This window comes from Chlorocebus sabaeus, chromosome 2 (assembly GCF_047675955.1).
Source record: "Chlorocebus sabaeus isolate Y175 chromosome 2, mChlSab1.0.hap1, whole genome shotgun sequence".
NCBI classification, from domain to species: domain Eukaryota; kingdom Metazoa; phylum Chordata; class Mammalia; order Primates; family Cercopithecidae; genus Chlorocebus; species Chlorocebus sabaeus.
In genome coordinates this window covers 33,769,504-33,788,494 of record NC_132905.1, presented here as the reverse complement: position 1 = coordinate 33,788,494, position 18,991 = coordinate 33,769,504, and the positions used below count along the sequence as shown (strand labels likewise).

Here is an 18,991-nt window from a genome sequence, read left to right as displayed (position 1 = left end):
AGAAATAAGTAAATAGGCTTGACAAGGTAAATCATTAAAAATGTTGGGATGTATATTTTTCTTTTCTTTTTTTTTTTTTTTTGTTTTATTTTTTGAGACTGAGTCCGGCTCTGTCATCCAGGCTGGAGTGTAATGGCACGATCTCGACTCACTGCAACCTCTGCCTTCTGAGTTCATGCAATTCTCCTGCCTCAGCCTCCAGAGTAGCTGGCAATACAGGTGTGCGCCACCACGCCTGGCTAATTTTTATATTTTTAGTAGAGATGGGGTTTCACCAGCCATGTTGGCCAGGCTGGTCTTGAACTCCTGACCTCGTGATCTGCCCACCTTGGCCTCCCAAAGTGCTGGGATTACAGGTGTGAGCCACCATGCCCAGCCTTGTTTTGTTTTTAGTAGTAAGTAGAGACTTCTTTAGTAGAAGTGTTTTTTTGGTTTTTTGTTGTTGTTTTGTTTTGAGACAGAGTTTCCCTCTTGTTACCCAGGCTGGAGTACAATGGCACAATCTCAGCTCACTACAACCTCCCACCTCCCAGGTTCAAGCAATTCTCCTACCTCAGCCTCCCAAGTAACTGGGATTACAGGTATGCGCCACCACGCCCGGCTAATTTTTTGTACTTTAGACAGGGTTTCTCCATGTTGTACAGGCTGGTCTCGAACTCCAGACCTCAGGTGATCTGCCCACCTCAGCTTCCCAAAGTGCTGGGATTACAGATGTGAGCCACCACGCCCAGCCTTTATTAGAAGTCTTAAAAATTTTTTCAAAAGGAGTGATCCCCTCTAAGTATTTGTAAAAGCTCTTATAAGCGTACACAGAAAGTAAATTTTACTGCACATAAAATTGTTTAAAACAACACTGACATAACATTTTACATCCACCATACTGAATAAATTTAGTTTTAACAAGTCATTGTATCTGACAGCATCCTTTTTTTTTTTTCTTGAGGCAGGGTCTCACTCTGCCACCCCGGCTAGAATGCGCTGGCACAATCAGAGCTCATTAAATCCTTGAACTCCTGGGCTCAAGTGATCCTCCTGTTTCAGTCTCCAGAGTAGCTGGGACTATAGGCGGGCACCACCACACCCAGAAGCAGAGTATCTGAGAGAATGTGTCAGCAGATATGAAATACTTGCGGCTTTTCTGCAGGATAATTTATCAATATATATCAAATTTTTAACAGGTCATGCACTGTGCCCATCACTATTACTGCTAAGATGTTTTCCCCAAGAAGAAATCTGATTGCAGTATTGCTTATAATAGCAAAAAATTAAAAATAATCAAAATGTTCATCAAGCTTTGGGGATAAGGGAAACAGCAGGAGGAGGAAAAAAAGAATGCGCCTTAGTAATGTACATGTGGTTAGTCTCATTAATTAAACTGCAGAGAATGCTTGAAAAGGGGCGAGGAAACAATTCTTAAATCTCTTTCTACTCCAGGGTCCTCATGTATAAATCTCATGGAGGGCCCCAAGAGCAGGAGGTACTCAACAAATTTTTGCTGTTAATAAAGTCAAAAGCATGAAAGAAAACTGAAAATATTTACCTCCTACTTTGTAATTAATATAAGTGGCAAGACTGTGCCTGTTTATTTTCTAGTTTAATCTACTTACGTGGAATTTGGCCTAAAGAAGTCCATTACCTTATCATTAACATTAACATAACAATTCATTATTCCAAAGGCTGTGCATTTAGACTGTTCTCGACAGGTAAAAAACGTACAAAGGTAAGGTAAAGTACAAAAGGGTTCTAATGCTACAGAGCTGCCAGCCCAATTCTACCATGAAGCACAACTAGCCAGGCATGGTGGCTCACGCCTATATCCCCAGCACTTTGAGGGGCAGAGGCAGGAGGATCACTTGAGCCCAGGAGTTAGAAACCAGCCTAGATAACAAAGTAAGACCCCATCTCTACCAAAAAAAAAAAAAAAATTTAAATTAGCCAGGCACTGTGGCTCACGTCTGTAGTCCCAGCTACTTGGGAAGCTGAGGCAGAAGGATCACATAAGCCCAGCAGGCCAAGGATGCCACGAGCCGCGATCATGCCACTGCACTCCAGCCTGGGTGACACAGCAAGACCCTGTTTCAGAAAAAGTAAGAAAAGAAAAGGAAACACAACCGGAGATTGTGTTTTACACGCACCTAAGTGATGTGGCGTAGACCTGTCCATATGCTTTCCATTACCAGTTGCTGAGTTACATTTGCTTATGCGCCAAGGTCCAAGTTCAAAGCCGTATGAGAAGTCCCCGTTAGTGGAGTCAAGACCTAGCTGGAGAAAAGCAAATGGTAAACTTAAAGTAATAACAAACCTAGCAGGAGGCACTCTGCATGAATGGAGTCTATTTTTCACCCAGTCATGTTCAAGTTTAGAATTTGCTCTATTACTACTTCTTCATTTTTATGGACTGCCTCCAAGACCCCAGCCTGTCCCTAGGCAGGGTCACAAACTGCACCTTCAGTTCTTTAAAAATCCACTCTCCAGCCGAGCGTGGTGGCTCACGCCTGTACTCTCAGCACTTTGGGAGGCCGAGGCAGGTGGATCACGAGGTCGGGAGATTGAGACCATCCTGGCTAACACAGTGAAACCCCGTCTCTACTAAAAATACAAAAAATTAGCCGGGCGTGGTGGCAGGTGCCTATAGTCCCAGCTACGCAGGAGGCTGAGACAGGAGAATGGCATGAACCCCGGAGGCAGAGCTTGCAGTGAGCCAAGATGGTGCCACTGCACTCCAGCCTGGGCTGGACTCTGTCTAAAAAACAGAGCAAGACTCTGTCTAAAAAAAAAAAAAAAATCCACTCTCCATTTCTACAAAGTATTTTGAAAGATAGTATTTTAGAACACCTATAAAAAAACAATTTTCAGCCAGGCACAATGGCTCACACCTGTAACCCCAGCACTTTGGAAGGCCAAGGCAGGCAGGTCGCTTAAGCCCAGGCGTTCAAGACCAGTCTGAGCAATAGGGTGGTCTCTACAAAACACACACACACACACACACACACATATATACACACACACACATATTAGCCAGGTATGGTGTCGTGCACCTGTAATCCCAGCTACTTGGGAGAGTGAAAGGTGGAGGATCACCTGAGCCCAGGAGGTTGGGGTTGCAGTGAGCTGTGATTGTGCAACTGCACTCCAGCTTGGCTGACAGAGTGAGACTCTGTCTCAAATAAATAAACAAATAAATAAATAGCAATTTGGGGCCAGGCACGGTTGTTCACAACTATAGGGAGGCTGGGATGGGAGGATCACTTGAGGCCAGGAGTTCAAGACCAGCCTGGGCAACATAGTGAAACCTCATCTCTAAAACAAAAAACAAACAAACAAACAAAATCTCGTCGCAGTGGCACACACCTGTAGTCGCAGCTACTCAGGAGGCTGAGGCAGGAGGATTCCTTGAGCCCAGGAGGTCAAGGCTGCAGTGAGCTGTGACTGTGCCACTGCAGTCCTACTTGGGCAACACTCCATCTCAAAACAAAAGCAAAAAAACTGATTTGCTATCAGTTGGGATTTCTTCATTGATAATTTTTAAACTCCATATTCCCCAGCACAGGACCTTTGATTTAACAACAAAAAAAATTAAGTCACCTTCTTTTAAAGCCTCTTAAAAATGGATTAGCACATGGGGAGGGTGCTTCTCAAAAAGCTGGTCACATTCTATTTCTTAAACGGGATACCAGCAGGTACACAGATGTTCCTTTTACCATTTATTAAATGGCTATGTTTTATCCACTCTTGCATCTGTGCAATGTTCCACAATAAAGGGAACGCAGAGCCTGACTCAGTGGCTGTCTTGGGAACAGTCATCACAGCCCCAGCCATGAGCCTGGTCCTCCCTTGTGAAGAAAAAGGCAACCAACAGTTCAGCCAGATTTTCATTTGAAAATCCTTATGTTGAGACATCAACTTTTACCATTTGTTCTTGGACAAGTTAGCATCAACCATCGCCAATGGCCCCAAGTTAAATAGCACACAAATGCTATCGAACTGGTCCCAGTCCAGTCTTCAATGAACCACTAATGAGTCTATTTCTTTTTTTTTAATTTGGAAACTAAACACTGGTCTTTTGCTGTTTAGGAAAAAATACTCACTTTAAATTATTAGAATGTGAATGAAGAAACTGATGTCCTTCCCTTTCTAAAACATTTTGCACGCAAGGAAAACAAAAAGTAATTTATTTCTCGAAATAAAATCTCCATTCCATAAATCTATCTTAAGCTATGTGGGGTTTTTTGTGGGGTTTTTGGGGGGTTTTTTGTTGTTGCTGTTTTAAATGAGACAGAGTCTCGATCTATCACCTAGGCTGGAGGGCAGGGGCGCAATCTTGGCTCACTGCAACCTCCACTCTCGGGTTCAAGACATTCTCTTGCCTCAGCCTCCAGAACAGCTGGGATTACAGGTACCCGCCACCACGCCTGGCTAATTTTTTGTATTTTTAGTAGAGACACGGTTTCACCATGTTGGCCAGGCTGGTCTTGAACCCAACTCAGGTGATCCACCCACCTCGGCCTCCCAAAGTGCTGGGATTACAGGCACGAGCCACTATGCCAAGCCTTAAGCTATGTTTACCAGAAATTTGCAATGTCAGAAGGGAGGCACAAAGGTGACATCCATCAATGTCTAGTCAAGAGGAATAATGAAAAAACATGAAAAAAAAAAAAGAGATACTTTAAAAGAATGGCTTACTTTCAGTTAAACTGTAATAACAAATACAGTTCCTTGAAAAATACAGGTTGTACAATATGTGCGGTTATGATTTCACTTTTATTAAAAAGATAATTACATAGTATGCATTTGTGTACACAGAACAGGACTGGCAAGGATACAGATCAAACTGCTTTGAAGTGGTGGGGTGGACATAAGAAAAGATCGTGTGACTTTCTCAATTTACTAAATACGAGTCTGACAAGCTAGAATTATTTTTCAACATGTGTATGCTTCTTTTGCAAATCCTTTTAAAAACTATTAATTAAAAACGGCTCCATGAGGGCAAAGTGCAAATTAACAGAATGTCATTTTTAGTTACAAATCATTGGAAAATTCTGAATGGAGAAGCGAAAGTACTATGACTCCTTACAGACATGTTTTTGGAGAGTATTTTTCTAAGCTGAGTGGCAAGATGGCTGGAAGGACTTGACTGACTTACTACTGCTCAGAACAAGTATTGAGACCAAACCACAGAACTGGGTCAGAGGTTCTAATACTGGGAACATGTAAATAGATTTTTGAGAAAGGAATCTCTGAGGAAGGAGCTAAGCAGAAGGAATCACAATACAAACAAAAACAAGACTGAGCTATCAGTGAGCATCCTTGAACTTCTGGCAGAGCTCTCCGCTGAAAGCACCTCCCATTCGCAGGCTCCACCACACACTGTTCTTTGCATGCAAGGCTACAGGGCTGAGATCAAAGCCCAAGTGCTGTGGCAGGTCAGAGGAAACATCACTTGGGACACATTGACGGCCACATGACTTTCCCCCATCAAGGCCCGCTGAACTCTGAAGAATCTGTTCACAGTGCTTCTGTTGCTTCTTAATGAGGATGTGCAAAAGTACATACTACATGCTGTGGTTTCCAGACACTGACTTCATATAGAAAACATTCAACAAAAAACTGGGGAGGAAATAATACAGAACTGCCATCTGTGTATCTTACTATGTTATTTAACATCTACCACTGACTCACCATCATTTCCTTAAAAAGGGATGTTAACTCTTCAAAAGCAGGAAGGAGAGAATGCCAGGGCCAGTATCATAACAGGCCAGAACCTTTGAGCAGCCAAATCATTATATCAATTCAGTAGATGCCAAAAAGGCTGACAAAACACTTCCTCCTGATTTAAAAAGCGAAAACCAAATATCTTCAATGCAAATTAAAAGATACTTCCTGAATATGACAAATATCTTCCGAAAACAAGGGCAAATTCAAAACACATTTTGTTTTTTAAGTTTATTTTTAACTCCTTATACTATCATTCCCAATGTTTGTATTTTTTTCAAGGACTTACAAAAGCAGCACATGTATGCACTTGAAAATCTTGATGAAACAGGCAATTTTAGGGGGAAAACTATTTTTTCAGTGTTTTTGTTTTTGTTTTTGAGATGGAGTCTCACTCTGTCGCCCAGGCTGGAGTGCAGTGGCGTGATCTCAGCTCACTGCAACCTCCGCCTCCAGGGCTCCCCCAAGTAGCTGGGATTACAGGTGCCCACCACCACACCTGGCTAATTTTTGTACTTTTAGTAAAGATGTGGTTTCATCATGCTGACCAGGCTAGTCTCCAACTCCTGATCTCAAGTGATCCACCCGCCTCAGTCTCCCAAAGTGCTGGATTACAGGTGTGAGCCACCATGCCTGGCCAAAAACTATTTTTTTGAAAACCTAAACAAGTAACAATAAATTGAGAAAATTTCAAAAGCAAATTACTCTTCTCCAAAAGGTGCTAGGCCCAGACAAATTCTTAGTTATTTCCCAGCCTTCCTCGTAAGAAATGGGAAATGAAAAAGCTTCCCAATTCTTTCTGGGAAAGCAGACCAACTGACAAAGCACAAGGGAAGAAAACTATGTATTTCTTCATTGGTGCAGTGGTAAGAAAAAAAGAAAATGAAAGAATACGATGTTAACCTCACTTGCCATTCCTAGATTTCTTTTTTTTTTTTTTTTTTTTTTTGAGACAGTTTCACTCTGTTGCCCAGGCTGGAATGCAGTGGTGCCATCTCGGCTCACTGCAAACTCCACCTCCCAGGCTCAAGCCAATCTCCTGCCTCAGTCTCCCAAGTAGCTGGGATTACGTGCATGCACCACCATACCGACTAATGTTTGCATTTTTAGTAGTGACAAGGCTTCACCATGTTGGCCAGGCTGATCTCGAACTCCTGACCTCAGGTGATCTGCCCATGTTGGCCTTCCAAAATGCTGGGATTACAGGCGTGAGCCACCGTGCCCGGCCAGGAAGGGACTTTCTAGCACAAAAGTAATAGGGCGTGGTGGCAGGCACCTGTAATCCCAGCTACTCGGGAGGCTGAGGCAAGAGAATCACTTGAACTCAGGAGGCAGAGGTTGCAGTGAGCCGAGATCACGCCATTGCACTCCAGCCTGGGGGACAAGAGCAAGACTTCATCCCAAAAAGAAAAGAAAGTCCCTCCCCATTCCAAAATCAGAGAAATATTCACCATCATTTTCAGCTAGATGTTTTTGGTCAAAATAATTTTAAAATGTTTAATATCCACCTCCTTTAAAATGTATATCCAGGCTGGGTGCGGTGGCTCATGCCTGTAATCCCAGCACTTTAGGAGGCCAAGAGATCGAGACTATCCTGGCCAACATGGTGAAACCCTGTCTCTACTAAAAATACAAAAAGTAGCCAGGCGGGGTGGCGCATGCCTGCCTGTAGTCCCAGCTACTCGGGAGGCTGAGGCAGGAGAATCGCTTGAACCGGGGGGGTTGCGGGGGGGGAGGTCGCAGTGAGCCGAGATCACACCACCGCACTTCAGCCTGGGCGGCTTAGCGAAGCTGCATCTCAAAAAAAATAACAAAAATGCATATCCAGTAAAATCATTGTTCTAGAAAAGTAACTAGATGAATGTAATTGTATACACTTCAATTGTAGGACAAGTAGAATCCACTATGTAAGGACTACATGAATAAATTACGATAGTAAAACACTGTATGATAAAATACTACCGGGCCATTCTGCAGTACTCTATGATGATACACGGAAATAGTTACGATCTATTACAAAGTGGAGTGAAAAAAGGCAGAACATCTCTCTCTTTATGAACATGACTTCTTCAGCAAGACAGGCATTCTGGGACAATTACTACAATATTAACTGGATCCTCCCAGGGTTTCAGATGCAGGTGGTGTCCTATTTCTTTTTGCTTTTCTACTTTACCCATTATTAATGAACACGTATTATATTTTTATTTATTTTCTTAATAAAGACAAGATCTCAGGCTGGGCGCAGTGGCTCACGCTTGTAATCCCAGCACTTTGGGAGGTTGAGGTGGGTGGATCACGAGGTTAGGAGTTCAACACCAGCCTGGCCAACAAGGTGAAACCCTCCCACCCCCAACCCTACTAAAAAACTACAAAAATTAGCTGGGCATGGTGGCATGCACCTGTAGTCCCAGCTACTGGGAAGGCTGAGGCAGGAGAATCACTTGAAATGGGGAGACAGAGGCTGCAGTGAGCTGAGACTGCACCACTGCACTCCAGCCTGGGGAGAGAGCGAGACTCTGTCTCAAAAAAAGAGAGAGCGAGACGAGATCTCATCATGCTGCCCAGGCTGGTCTCGAACTCCTGAGCTCATGTGATCCTCCTGCCTCAGCTTCCCTAAGTGCTAGGATTACAGGTGTGAGCTACCACACCTGGCCTATTTGTGATTTTTTAAAAGCTCAAAATTCATAAATATATATGCAAGACAAGTCACTAAAAATACTTTTGCTCGATGCCTAAGTTGTACTTATCATCAAAAAATTAAAGATACTGGCAGTGGCTCACACTGTATAATCTCAGCACTTTAGGAGGCTGAGGCAAGAGGATCGCTTGAGCCAAGAAGTTCAAGACCAGCGTGGGCAACATAACAAGGGTCTCTACAAAAACAAACAAAAAAATTAAAGACACCTTTCCTTACTTACTCCCATATTATAAATGGGATAATAAACTTCTGATTCAAGAAAAATAGGGGCTTTGTCCATCCTCCTAATTACATGAAGATCTAAGAAGTAATGCCCCAATTTACATTCCTGGCAAAATGACAAACTTAAAAAAACACTCCCATGGCAACTATCGGTGCTAATAAGTCAAGCTCAGTTAACATAAATGGTTCTATTTTTCCCTTCATAAACTGTGCCTTTGCGTGTGAACAAGCATTGTTGACCTTCAGCTAAGCTGAAAAGCCTATTTTATGTCTGTCAGCCCCAAAACTTTCTAAACCTCTGCAAAATGTCTAGGAGTGAACACGATTAGATAATAACCAGATTAAAGTAACTAGAGATCAGAATTGTGAATTCAAAACGAGGACGACCTAGAAATGGCTAAGCCTGGGCAGGCTGCTTCTCCCCAGCACCCTGCCGAAAGACAGTGCTCAATGAAGGGGGTGGAAAGAATGAATACAAGGTGCTTAGAAATCCTGCAACCTGGCTCACCACTGGCAATGGAAGGCACAGAGGGGAAACAGAGTCTTACACCCAGTTGGAGGCAGCCCCAGAACCAGAACCCATACTGGTCTCATTTCTCCTAGGGATGGTTAAAGGGAAAATGCCAGAATATGCACACAAGGCATGTGTAGTACCTATTCTGAGCTGTGCTGAGCCAGATGCTATGAAGCTACACACATTAAGCCCCCCTCCACAACCTCCACAACCTCAAGGAGGAGCCAACAAGACTAGCAAGCCCCTAAAACCTAGCTAGGACAAGTGCTTCCCGAGAGCTGGAATACAAACAGATGCCGATTTTTAAACAAGAAGCCTACAGGATAAAATTAGAAAGAGTTATTTAAGGCTATTATCTAAGTATAATGCAAAAGTCTCCAATTTAATACTACTGGAGCAAAACTAAGAAATTACTGCAAAGGGCTGGGCGCGGGGGCTCACATCTGTAATCTCAGTACTTTGGGAGGCTGAGGCGGGCGGATCACGAGGTCAGGAGTTTGAGACCAACCTGGTCAACATGGCAAAATCCCATCTCTACTAAAAACACAAAAATTAGCTGAGCTTGGTGGCCTGTACCTGTAATCCCAGCTACTCAGGAGGCTGAGGCAGGAGAATCGCTTGAACCCAAGAGGTGGAGGTTACGGTGAACCGAGATCACACCACTGCATTCAAGCCTGGGCAACAGAGAGAGATTCCAACTCAAAAAAAAAAAAAAAAAAAAGAAAAAGAAAAAGAAATTAACACAAAAGAGCACCATCAACCCAAAGTTTATGTGTACCCAAAGGGTCTAAACATCAAAAGCGCCCAAACTTAAGGTTCACATTTACTGGGACAATGGAGCCAGCATGGTGGCTCATACCTATAATCCCAACACTTTGGGAAGCCCTGGCAGGAGGATGACTTTAGACCAAGAGTTCAAGACCAGCCTAGGCAACATAGAAAAGACCCTGCCTCTACAAAAAAGATGTCTAAATATATGAAAAAAATTAAAATATATAGACAATAATATTGGAAAATCTTCAATTCCAAATTTTACTTTTCTTTTAAATTCAAAGGTAGTAGCTGATTGTTCCAAGCGTTATTTTAGTAGACAAGCAAATAAGAAATCTATGGCCGGGCGCGGTGGCTCAAGCCTGTAATCCCAGCACTTTGGGAGGCCCAGACGGGTGGATCACGAGGTCAGGAGATCGAGACCATCCTGGCTAACACGGTGAAACCCCGTCTCTACTAAAAAATACAAAAAACTAGCCGGGCGACATGGCGGGCGCCTGTAGTCCCAGCTACTCAGGAGGCTGAGGCAGGAGAATGGCATAAACCTGGGAGGTGGAGCTTGCAGTGAGCTGAGATCCGGCCACTGCACTCCAGCCTGGGTGACAGAGCAAGACTCCGTCTCAAAAAAAAAAAAAAAAAAGAAAAGAAAAGAAAAGAAATCTATAAAATACTTTAAACAAAATCATGTTCTGACAGATTTTTATTCATCTTTAAGAAAAATGTTTCCTTTGAAACTTTAAAGTTTGAAAAATGAGACTTCTAATTTGAAAATCAAATCAAGAAAAAGATCTGCAAATAAAACTTAGTTCTCCAATACATCACAAAATTACCAGGCAAATGGGGAAAATATGTATAATATTTATCAAAGTGTTCATGTCCTTGATATAAAAATAACTGGTATAAATCACCAGGAAAGAGAGACAGATGCAAGACTGGAAAAACTGACAAAAAAACACAGTAAGCCGAACAAAATATAAATGACCAAAAGAATCATTAAAAAGTGCTCAAACTCACTAGGTGTCAAAGAAAAGCAAAATAAACATGGTGATTCCATTCTTCACTCAAATTGGCTTTTAAAAAAAAAGTTTTATTATGGCAATACTTCCCAGTGTGTTAACCTGAATGCAGGAGGTCTCTGGTATGTATGTTATGTATGTGTTAAAGCCTTAGAAATGCAAACGATATCCCTTCCAACAACTTAGTCTAAAGAAATACTCAGGAAAATGCACACAGATTTAGATACAATGCTTTTCACCACTGTATTATGTCCACCACAGCAGAAAATGGCTCATAAGCTAAATACCTAATAGAAGGATGTGGCAAATAAAACATGATGTATTCAGCACAAATGAGCTGTGAATAACCATGTTTTAAAGGACTATTTAGTTACATGTCTAAGATACATTGCTTAGTAAAAAACAGGCTTAAATACCCTCCGTATAATCTCTACTTTGAAAAAAATAGTTGTATATATTGTATATCTACACATTTTTCTTTCTTTTTTTCTTTTTTCTTTTTCTTTTTTTTTTTTTTGAGATAGGGTCTTACTCTGTGGCCCAGGCTAGAGTGCAATGGCGCAATCCTGGCTCACTGCAACGTCCGCCACCCGGTTCATGTGATTCTCCTGTCTGAGTTTCCCAAATAGCTGCGATTACAGGTAGCTGCCACCACGCCCAGCTAATTTTTGTATTTTTAGTAGAGATGGGGTTTCACCATGTTGGCCAGGCTGGTCTCGAACTCCCGACCTCAGGTGAACCGCCCACCTCAGCCTCCCAAAGTGCTGGGATTACAAGTGTGAGCCACTGCGCCCAGCCACATTTTACTTTCAAATATAACCAGATAAAAGAATATTCAACGAGTAAAATAAGCTACTTTATATATAAGCATTCCACCACAATCCTAATATTCCTTAATCTCCCTAAGACAGGACACCAGTCCAGATATTTTTCCACTAATTCTGACCTTAATTCTGACCAATAGCTTCATATATATCAACAGTAATTCTAACCAACAGATTTAGTGGTCTCTATATGACAATTCCTAAAATAGCTGTGAATTTCCCACATATTCTTCTCAATCCATTTCCTACTGCAAAAAGGCAGACACGAAAATTCCTGAGAAATGACAGATGATCTCCAAACATTCTGTTCTGTCTTTGCTCTCTACATAGACCAGGGACAACCCTACACACCCACAGGCAAGTCAACAGCATAATCATTCAATTTCTCAAGAGAACTGCATCACAGGTCCTATTACATTAAGAGAAAGTGAACAAACAGACCTAATACATTTGTCATCAAATTGACACATAATGACCTGTAAGTCAGCAACATGCACATTTCCATCCCATTCAGTCGACTATGAAAAAGCTTTAAAAGGCTTTTAAAAATATCTGAATTTTAGTTTACTTATAGCAATGGTGCTCAGCTCTGGCTGTACCCTGGAATCACCTGGAAGTGCTTGGGCTGAATTTCTCATCAACGGCATCCCAGTCTCATGGATGTGTCCAGCATCCGTAGTTTTTTAAAGTTTCCCAGGTGATTGCAATTTGCTGTCAAGGTTGAGGACCACTGACGTGAAGCATATTTTTCAAACAATAGATAATGAATGGTCCATAAGAGAGAGAACTCAAATCAGTGGCTGGGGTTGGCAATTTCTTTCCTTCTTTCCTTCTTCTTTCCTTCCATGTCCTTCCATTTCCTTCTCCCTCCTTCCTTCCATTTCCTTCTCCTTCCTTCCTTCCTTCCTTCCATTTCCTTCTCCTTCCTTCCTTTTCTCTCTTTCTTTTTCTTTCAGATGGAATCTTGCTCTGTTGCCCAGGCTGGAGTGCAGTGGCGAGATCTGGGCTCACCGCAATCTCCACCTCCCAGATTCAAGCGATTCTCCTGTCTCAGCCTCCTGAGTAGCTGGGACCAGAGGAGCATGCCACCATGTCCAGCTAATTTTTTGTATTTTTAGTAGAGACGGGGTTTCACCGTGATAGCCAGGATGGTCTCGATCTCCTGACCTCACCTCAGCCTCCCAAAGTGCTGAGATTACAGGCATGAGCCACTGCACCCGGCCTCTTTCTTTTTTGAGACGCAGTCTTGCTCTGTCACCCAGGCTGGAGTGCAGTGGCATGATCTCAGCTCACTGCAGCCTCCACCTCCTGGGTTCAAGCCATTCTCTTGCCTCAGTCTCCCCAGTAGCTGGGATTACAGGCGTGCCTCACCACACCCAGCTAATTTTTGTATTTTTAGTAGAGACGGGGTTTCACCATGTTGGCCAGGCTGGTCCCCAACTCCTGACCTCATGATCTGCCCGCCTCGGCCTCCCAAAGTGCTGGGATTACAGGCATGAGCCACCGTGCCTGACCAATGGCAATTTCTGAATTTGAAAAAATGGAATGAAGTAGACTAGACTAGGCTAGAAGAAATTATCATAATGTACTGCTCCTCATGCAGATAAATATTGTCTCAAGAAATTTTTCAGTTAAAAATATGTAATTCTTGGCAATACTACCCAAACTGATCTTCAGATTCAATGCAATCACTCTCAAAATCCCATCTGTCTTTTTGGCAAAAATTGACAAGCTGATCCGATCCTAAAATTCTTATGGAAATACACAGGATCCAGAATAGTCAAAACAATCTTGAGAAACAACAAAATTGGAGGACTCCCACTACCCCATTTCAAAAGTAATATGAAGCTATACTAATTAAGACAGTGGGGTATAAGCACATACAAAGATACTAGGATAAGGGTAGCCATGTAGATTAAGAGAATACAATTGAGAATCCACAAATAAACCTAAACGTGATTTTCAAAAAAGGGTATCAGGACAATGTAATGGGAGGTAGAGTCATCCTTTAAACAAATGGTGATGAGACAACTGAAAGTACAAATGGGTGGCTGGGCACGGTGGTTCATGCCTGTAATCCCAATACTTTGGGAGGCTGAGGCAGGCAGATCACCTGAGGTCGAGAATTCAGGACCAGCCCGATCAGCATGGAGAAATCCCGTCTCTACTAAAAATACAAAATTATCCGGGCATGGTAGCACATACCTATAATCCCAGCTACTCAGGAGGCTGAGGCAGGAGAATCGCTTGAACCCAGGAGGCAGAGGTTACAGTAAGTCAAAATTGCGCCACTGCACTCCAGCCTGGGCAGCAAGAGTGAAACTCCGTCTCAAAAAAAAAGAAAAAGTCCACATGTAAAAGAATGAAGGTAGACCCCTAACTCAAACATATACAAAAATTAACTTAAAATGGATCAGAGATCCAACTTTAAGAGCTAAAACTGTAAAATTCTCAGAAGAAAATGGAGAGGGGGTAAATCTTTATGACCTTGGATTAGGCAGTGGTTTCTAAGATGACACCAAAATCACAAGCAAGAAAAGAAAAACAGATACATAGAGACTTTAACAAAATTTAAAACTTTTTTAATTGCAAAAGAAACAAGCAAGGCTGGGTGCGGTGGCTCACGCCTGTAATCCCAGCACTTTGGGAAGCCAAGGTGGGCAGATTACCTGAGGTCGGGAGTTTGAGATCAGCCTGACCAACAAGGAGAAACCCATCTCTACTAAAAACACAAATTAGCCAGGCATGGTGGTGCATGCCTGTGATTCCAGCTATTCAGGAGGCTAAAGCAGAAGAATCGCTTGAACTCAGGAGGCGGAGAGTGCAGTGAGCCGAGATCGCGCCATTGCACTCCAGCCTGGGCAACAAGAGTGAAACTGCGTCTCACCAAGAAAAAAAAAAAAAAAGACACAGCAAGGAAGTGAAAAAGAATCTTATAGAATGGGGAAAAAATATTTGCAAATTACATACCAGATAAAGGAGTCATGCAGAATATATTAAGAACTCTTACAACTCAACAATATAAAGACAAGTAACCTAATTAAATGGGCAAAGAAAGCTGGATGACCCGGCACATACCTCTAGTCCAGCTACTCAGGAGCCTGAGGCAGGAGGATCTCTTGGAATCTGAGGCTGCAGTGAGCTATGATCACTCTTATTAACAAGCCACTGCACTTCAGACTGGGCAACATAGCAAGACCTGGCCTCAAACATAAACAAAAAGACAAAAAAACGAGCCAAGAATTTGAATAGACATCTCTGCAAAGGTAGCATACAAATGGCCAATAAACACATGAAAAGGTGTTGAACATCATTAGTCACTAGGGAAATGCAAACCAAAACCACTGCGTACCCATTAGGATGGCTATAATCAAAAAGAGCAGCAGTAACAATTGTCAGCAAGGACACGGAGAAATTGGAACCCTCATATAATCCTGAAGAACCTACTTTGGAAAACCGTTTGGCAGCTCCTCAAAATGTTAAACATAGAATTACCATATGATCCAGTAATTCCACTTCTATGTATCTACCAAGAAAAGTAAAAAGATGATCACACAAAAACTTGTATTCAGATGTTCATAACAGCATTATTTATAACAGCCAAATGTGAAAATAACCCAAATCTCCATCAACTAATTAATGGACAAAAAAAATGTGGTATACATCCATACAATGGAATATTATTCAGCAATAAAGTGAAAGTGCTGACATACACTGTAATATGGATAAACCTTGAAAACATTAAGCTAAGTGAAAAAGTCTATCACAAAAAAACACATTTTTTTTTTTTGAGACAGGGTCTCGCTCTGTTGCCCAGGCTGGAGTGCAGTAGCACAGTCTCGCTCACTACAACCTCCACCACTCGGGTTCAAGCGATACCCCCACCTCAGTGTGCCTAGTAGCTGGGACTACAGGCACGCGCCACCATGCCCAGCTAATTTTTGTATTCTTAGTAAATACAGGGTTTCACCATGTTGGTCAGGCTGGACTTCAACTTCTGAGCTCAGGTGATCTGCCCACCTTGGCTTCCCAAAGTGCTGGGATTACAGGTGTGAGCTACCGTGCCTGGCCCAAACCATTTATATGGTTTATATGTCCAGAACATTTATGTCTGGACATTTATATGTCCAGAACAGCACAGCTATAGAAATAGACTGTGGATTAGTGTCGCCAGGGGCTGGGTGAAAAGGGGAGAAGGGAGAGTAACCACAAATGACAGCCAGATGGTAGTGGTTATGAAACTCAGTGAACATGCTACCAACTACTGATGCCTATCCTTTAAATAAGTGAATTTTATGTAAATTATCTCAATGAAGCTTTCTTACGTGTTATTCTGGATATAGGGAGTCCCTCTCCTGCCATGCCCACAGAATCTCGTCTGGTTCCTTTTCCATAGGATAGTACGAAGAATTAACCTTTCTACTTAAAGGTCCATATCAATTTAGGACATCATAACCAAAATTTTTATCATGAAATCAGCATAGAAAATTTCAGACGACACGGCCTAAAAGGTTATCTGGCTGGATGCAGTGGCTCGTGCCTATAATCCCAGCAGAGGCAGGGGCAGGATGGTTTGAGCTCAGGAGTTCCAGACTAGCCTAGGCAACACAGAGAGACCCCTTTCGCCACAAAAAAAAGGTTATATGATGTGGTGTGAAACCTTTTTTTTTTTTTTTTTTTTTGCCCAAGCTGGAGTGCAGCGGCACGATCTTGGCTCATTGCAACCTCCGCCTCCTGGGTTCAAGTGATTCTCATGCCTCAGCCTCCCGAGTAGCTGGAATTACAGGAGTGCACCACAATGCCCAGCTAATTTTTTGTATTTTTAGTAGAGACAAGGTTTCATCAAGTTGCCCAGGTTGGTCTCGAACTCCTGGGCTCAGGCAATCCACCCACCTCGGCCTCCCAAAGTGTTAGGATTACAGGCGTGAGCCACCGCGCCCGGCCATGAAACTTTTTCTTTTTTTGAGATGGAGTCTCCCTCTGTTGCCCAGGCTGGAGTGCAGTGGTGCAATCTCAGCTCACTACAGCCTCCACCTCCTGGGTTCAAGCAATTCTCCTGCCTCAGCCCCCTGAGTAGCTGGGATTACAGCTGCCTGCCACCACATCTAACGAATGTTTGTATTTTTAGTAAAGATGTTGGCCAAACTGCTCTCGAACTCCTGGATATAGGGAGTCCCTCTCCTGCCATGCCCACAGAATCTCATCTGGTTCAATCCACCTCAGCCTCCCAAAGAGCTGGGATTACAGGCATGAGTCACCGCGCCTGGCCTCGAAACTTTTGTCTGAGATACGTACACACACACACACACACACACACACACACACACACACAGATGAATATAAATAGAGAGAAGTGGGTCAGTCAAAACAAAACGTCCGGAAAATACATTTTAGCAGTTGACAGTATTCAAGAAATAAAACAGTAAGTGTGAGATCTCAGAGTCAAAAAGAGAAATTGAAAAAAAGCTGAAGTCACTTTAAAGCATCATTGTAAGCATGGAACTAAATACCAGAAAAAGTAAAGCTGACCCTGGTATCTCCTTTGGTAAGTCAAGTAATATGCTTCCCTCCTCCATCCACCTCTCAGGGCTCAGAGGAGCTTCCTACTCCCACTAAATTCAGGCCCCTGCTGGTGAAGTCTACTGCAGATCACGTGGGGAGCTCCACAGGGAAGGGTGCACCATCACTGGAAATGGGGACTGCAGGGCTGCAGGTGGGCAGCCTGGACATGCAGTCCCCAAACTCACACTAGGGGTCCAGAAGCAAGCACAAAAAGAAACAGAAGCCAAGCGTCAACTGGAGGAAAGAAAGGAGAAGGAACAAAATCGATATTGCTAACGTATTCAGTTTATCTTTGAGTGAATGAAAGAATAAAGGAAGAGGAACAAGAACCCATCAAACTTCTCAGAGGGAGACAACATTTTCAAAGACTACAGGTCAGGATCTATGACACAGAAGATGCGAGCAGCTGCACAATCCAACAGCCTGGGCTAAAACAGAAGCCCTGGGGACAAACCTGAAGAAAGATCACTCGCGAAACTCCTCGCGTCAAGAAATCTGAGGTCATCTTCAAATCAGCAGGGAAACAAAAATGTAGAGAATTATCACTATCAGGGAGAGACTACCAAGAATATCTGTGAGGATTCCAGGGTCAATGTCAAGATGCTGAGCTTTGTTCGCTAAAAAAAAAACACTACGTGGCCACGCGTGGTAACTCACGCCTATAATCCCAGCACTTTGGGAGGCCGAGGCAGGCGGATCATGAGGTCAGGAGTTCAAGACCATCCTGGCTAACACGGTGAAACCCCCGTCTCTACTAAAAATACAAAAACTGCCGGGCGCGGTGGCTCAAGCCTGTAATCCCAGCACTTTGGGAGGCCAAGACGGGTGGATCACAAGGTCAGGAGATCAAGACCATCCTGGCTAATACGGCAAAACCCCGTCTCTACTAAAAATACAAAAAACTAGCCGGGTGAGTTGGCGGGCGCCTGTAATCCCAGCTACTCGGGAGGCTGAGGCAGGAGAATGGCGTAAACCCGGGAGGCGGAGCTTGCAGTGAGCTGAGATCCGGCCGCTGCACTCCAGCCTGGGCGACAGAGCGAGACTCCATCTCAAAAAAAAAAAAAAAAAAAAAAATACAAAAACTTAGCTGGGCGTGGTGGTGGGCGCCTGTAGTCCCAGCTACTCGGGAGGCTGAGGCAGGAGAATGGCATGAACCCGGGAGGCGGAGCTTGCAGTGAGCAGAGATCGCGCCACTGCACTCCAGCCTGGGCGACAGAGTGAGATTCCATCTCAAAAAAACACAAAAAAACAAAAACAAAACAAAACAAAAAAACGCTATGTATAAGACTGTAATTAGGACACTTCTTGAATACCACTAAAGACTATTTACAATACTGCATTTGAGTAAAAAGTGAAAATAAGAACTATGACAGTTAAAACTATTCTGCAAGTACTCTTCAACGCATTAAAAAAAAAAAAGAAAAACAAAAAAAAACCGTTGGCCTTGTGTGATGGCTCATGCCTGTAATCCCAGCACTTTGGGAGGCCAAGGCAGATGGATCACTTAAGGTCAGGAGTTCAAAACAAGCCTGGCCAACATGGCGAAACCCTGTCTTCACTAAAAATACAAAAATTAGCCGGGCGCCGTGGTGGGCGCCTGTAATCCCAGCTACTCAGGAGGCTGAGGCAGGAGAATCACTTGAACCCTGGAGGTGGAGGTTGCAGTGAGCCA

At 43.2% G+C, this 18,991-nt stretch overlaps 1 protein-coding gene across 4 annotated transcripts in view; it reads right to left on the bottom strand.

Annotated features, from left to right (window-relative positions):
• The window catches only part of SLC23A2 (solute carrier family 23 member 2), a 147,993-nt gene that overhangs the window by 116,631 nt on the left and 12,371 nt on the right, over positions 1-18,991 (bottom strand). Inside the window, exons 1-2 of one of the 4 annotated variants that reach the window (XM_073007121.1) lie at positions 9,723-9,737; positions 2,136-2,262 (exon numbers count right to left, since the gene is read on the bottom strand). The exons of 1 other annotated variant lie outside the window; for it this stretch is intronic. The gene's annotated coding sequence lies outside the window, so the exon portion shown is untranslated. Of the gene's footprint in view, positions 1-2,135; positions 2,263-9,722; positions 9,738-18,991 lie in introns of those variants that run through there. 2 more of the 4 variants (XM_008018966.3, XM_037990682.2) reach the window with 2 other exon arrangements.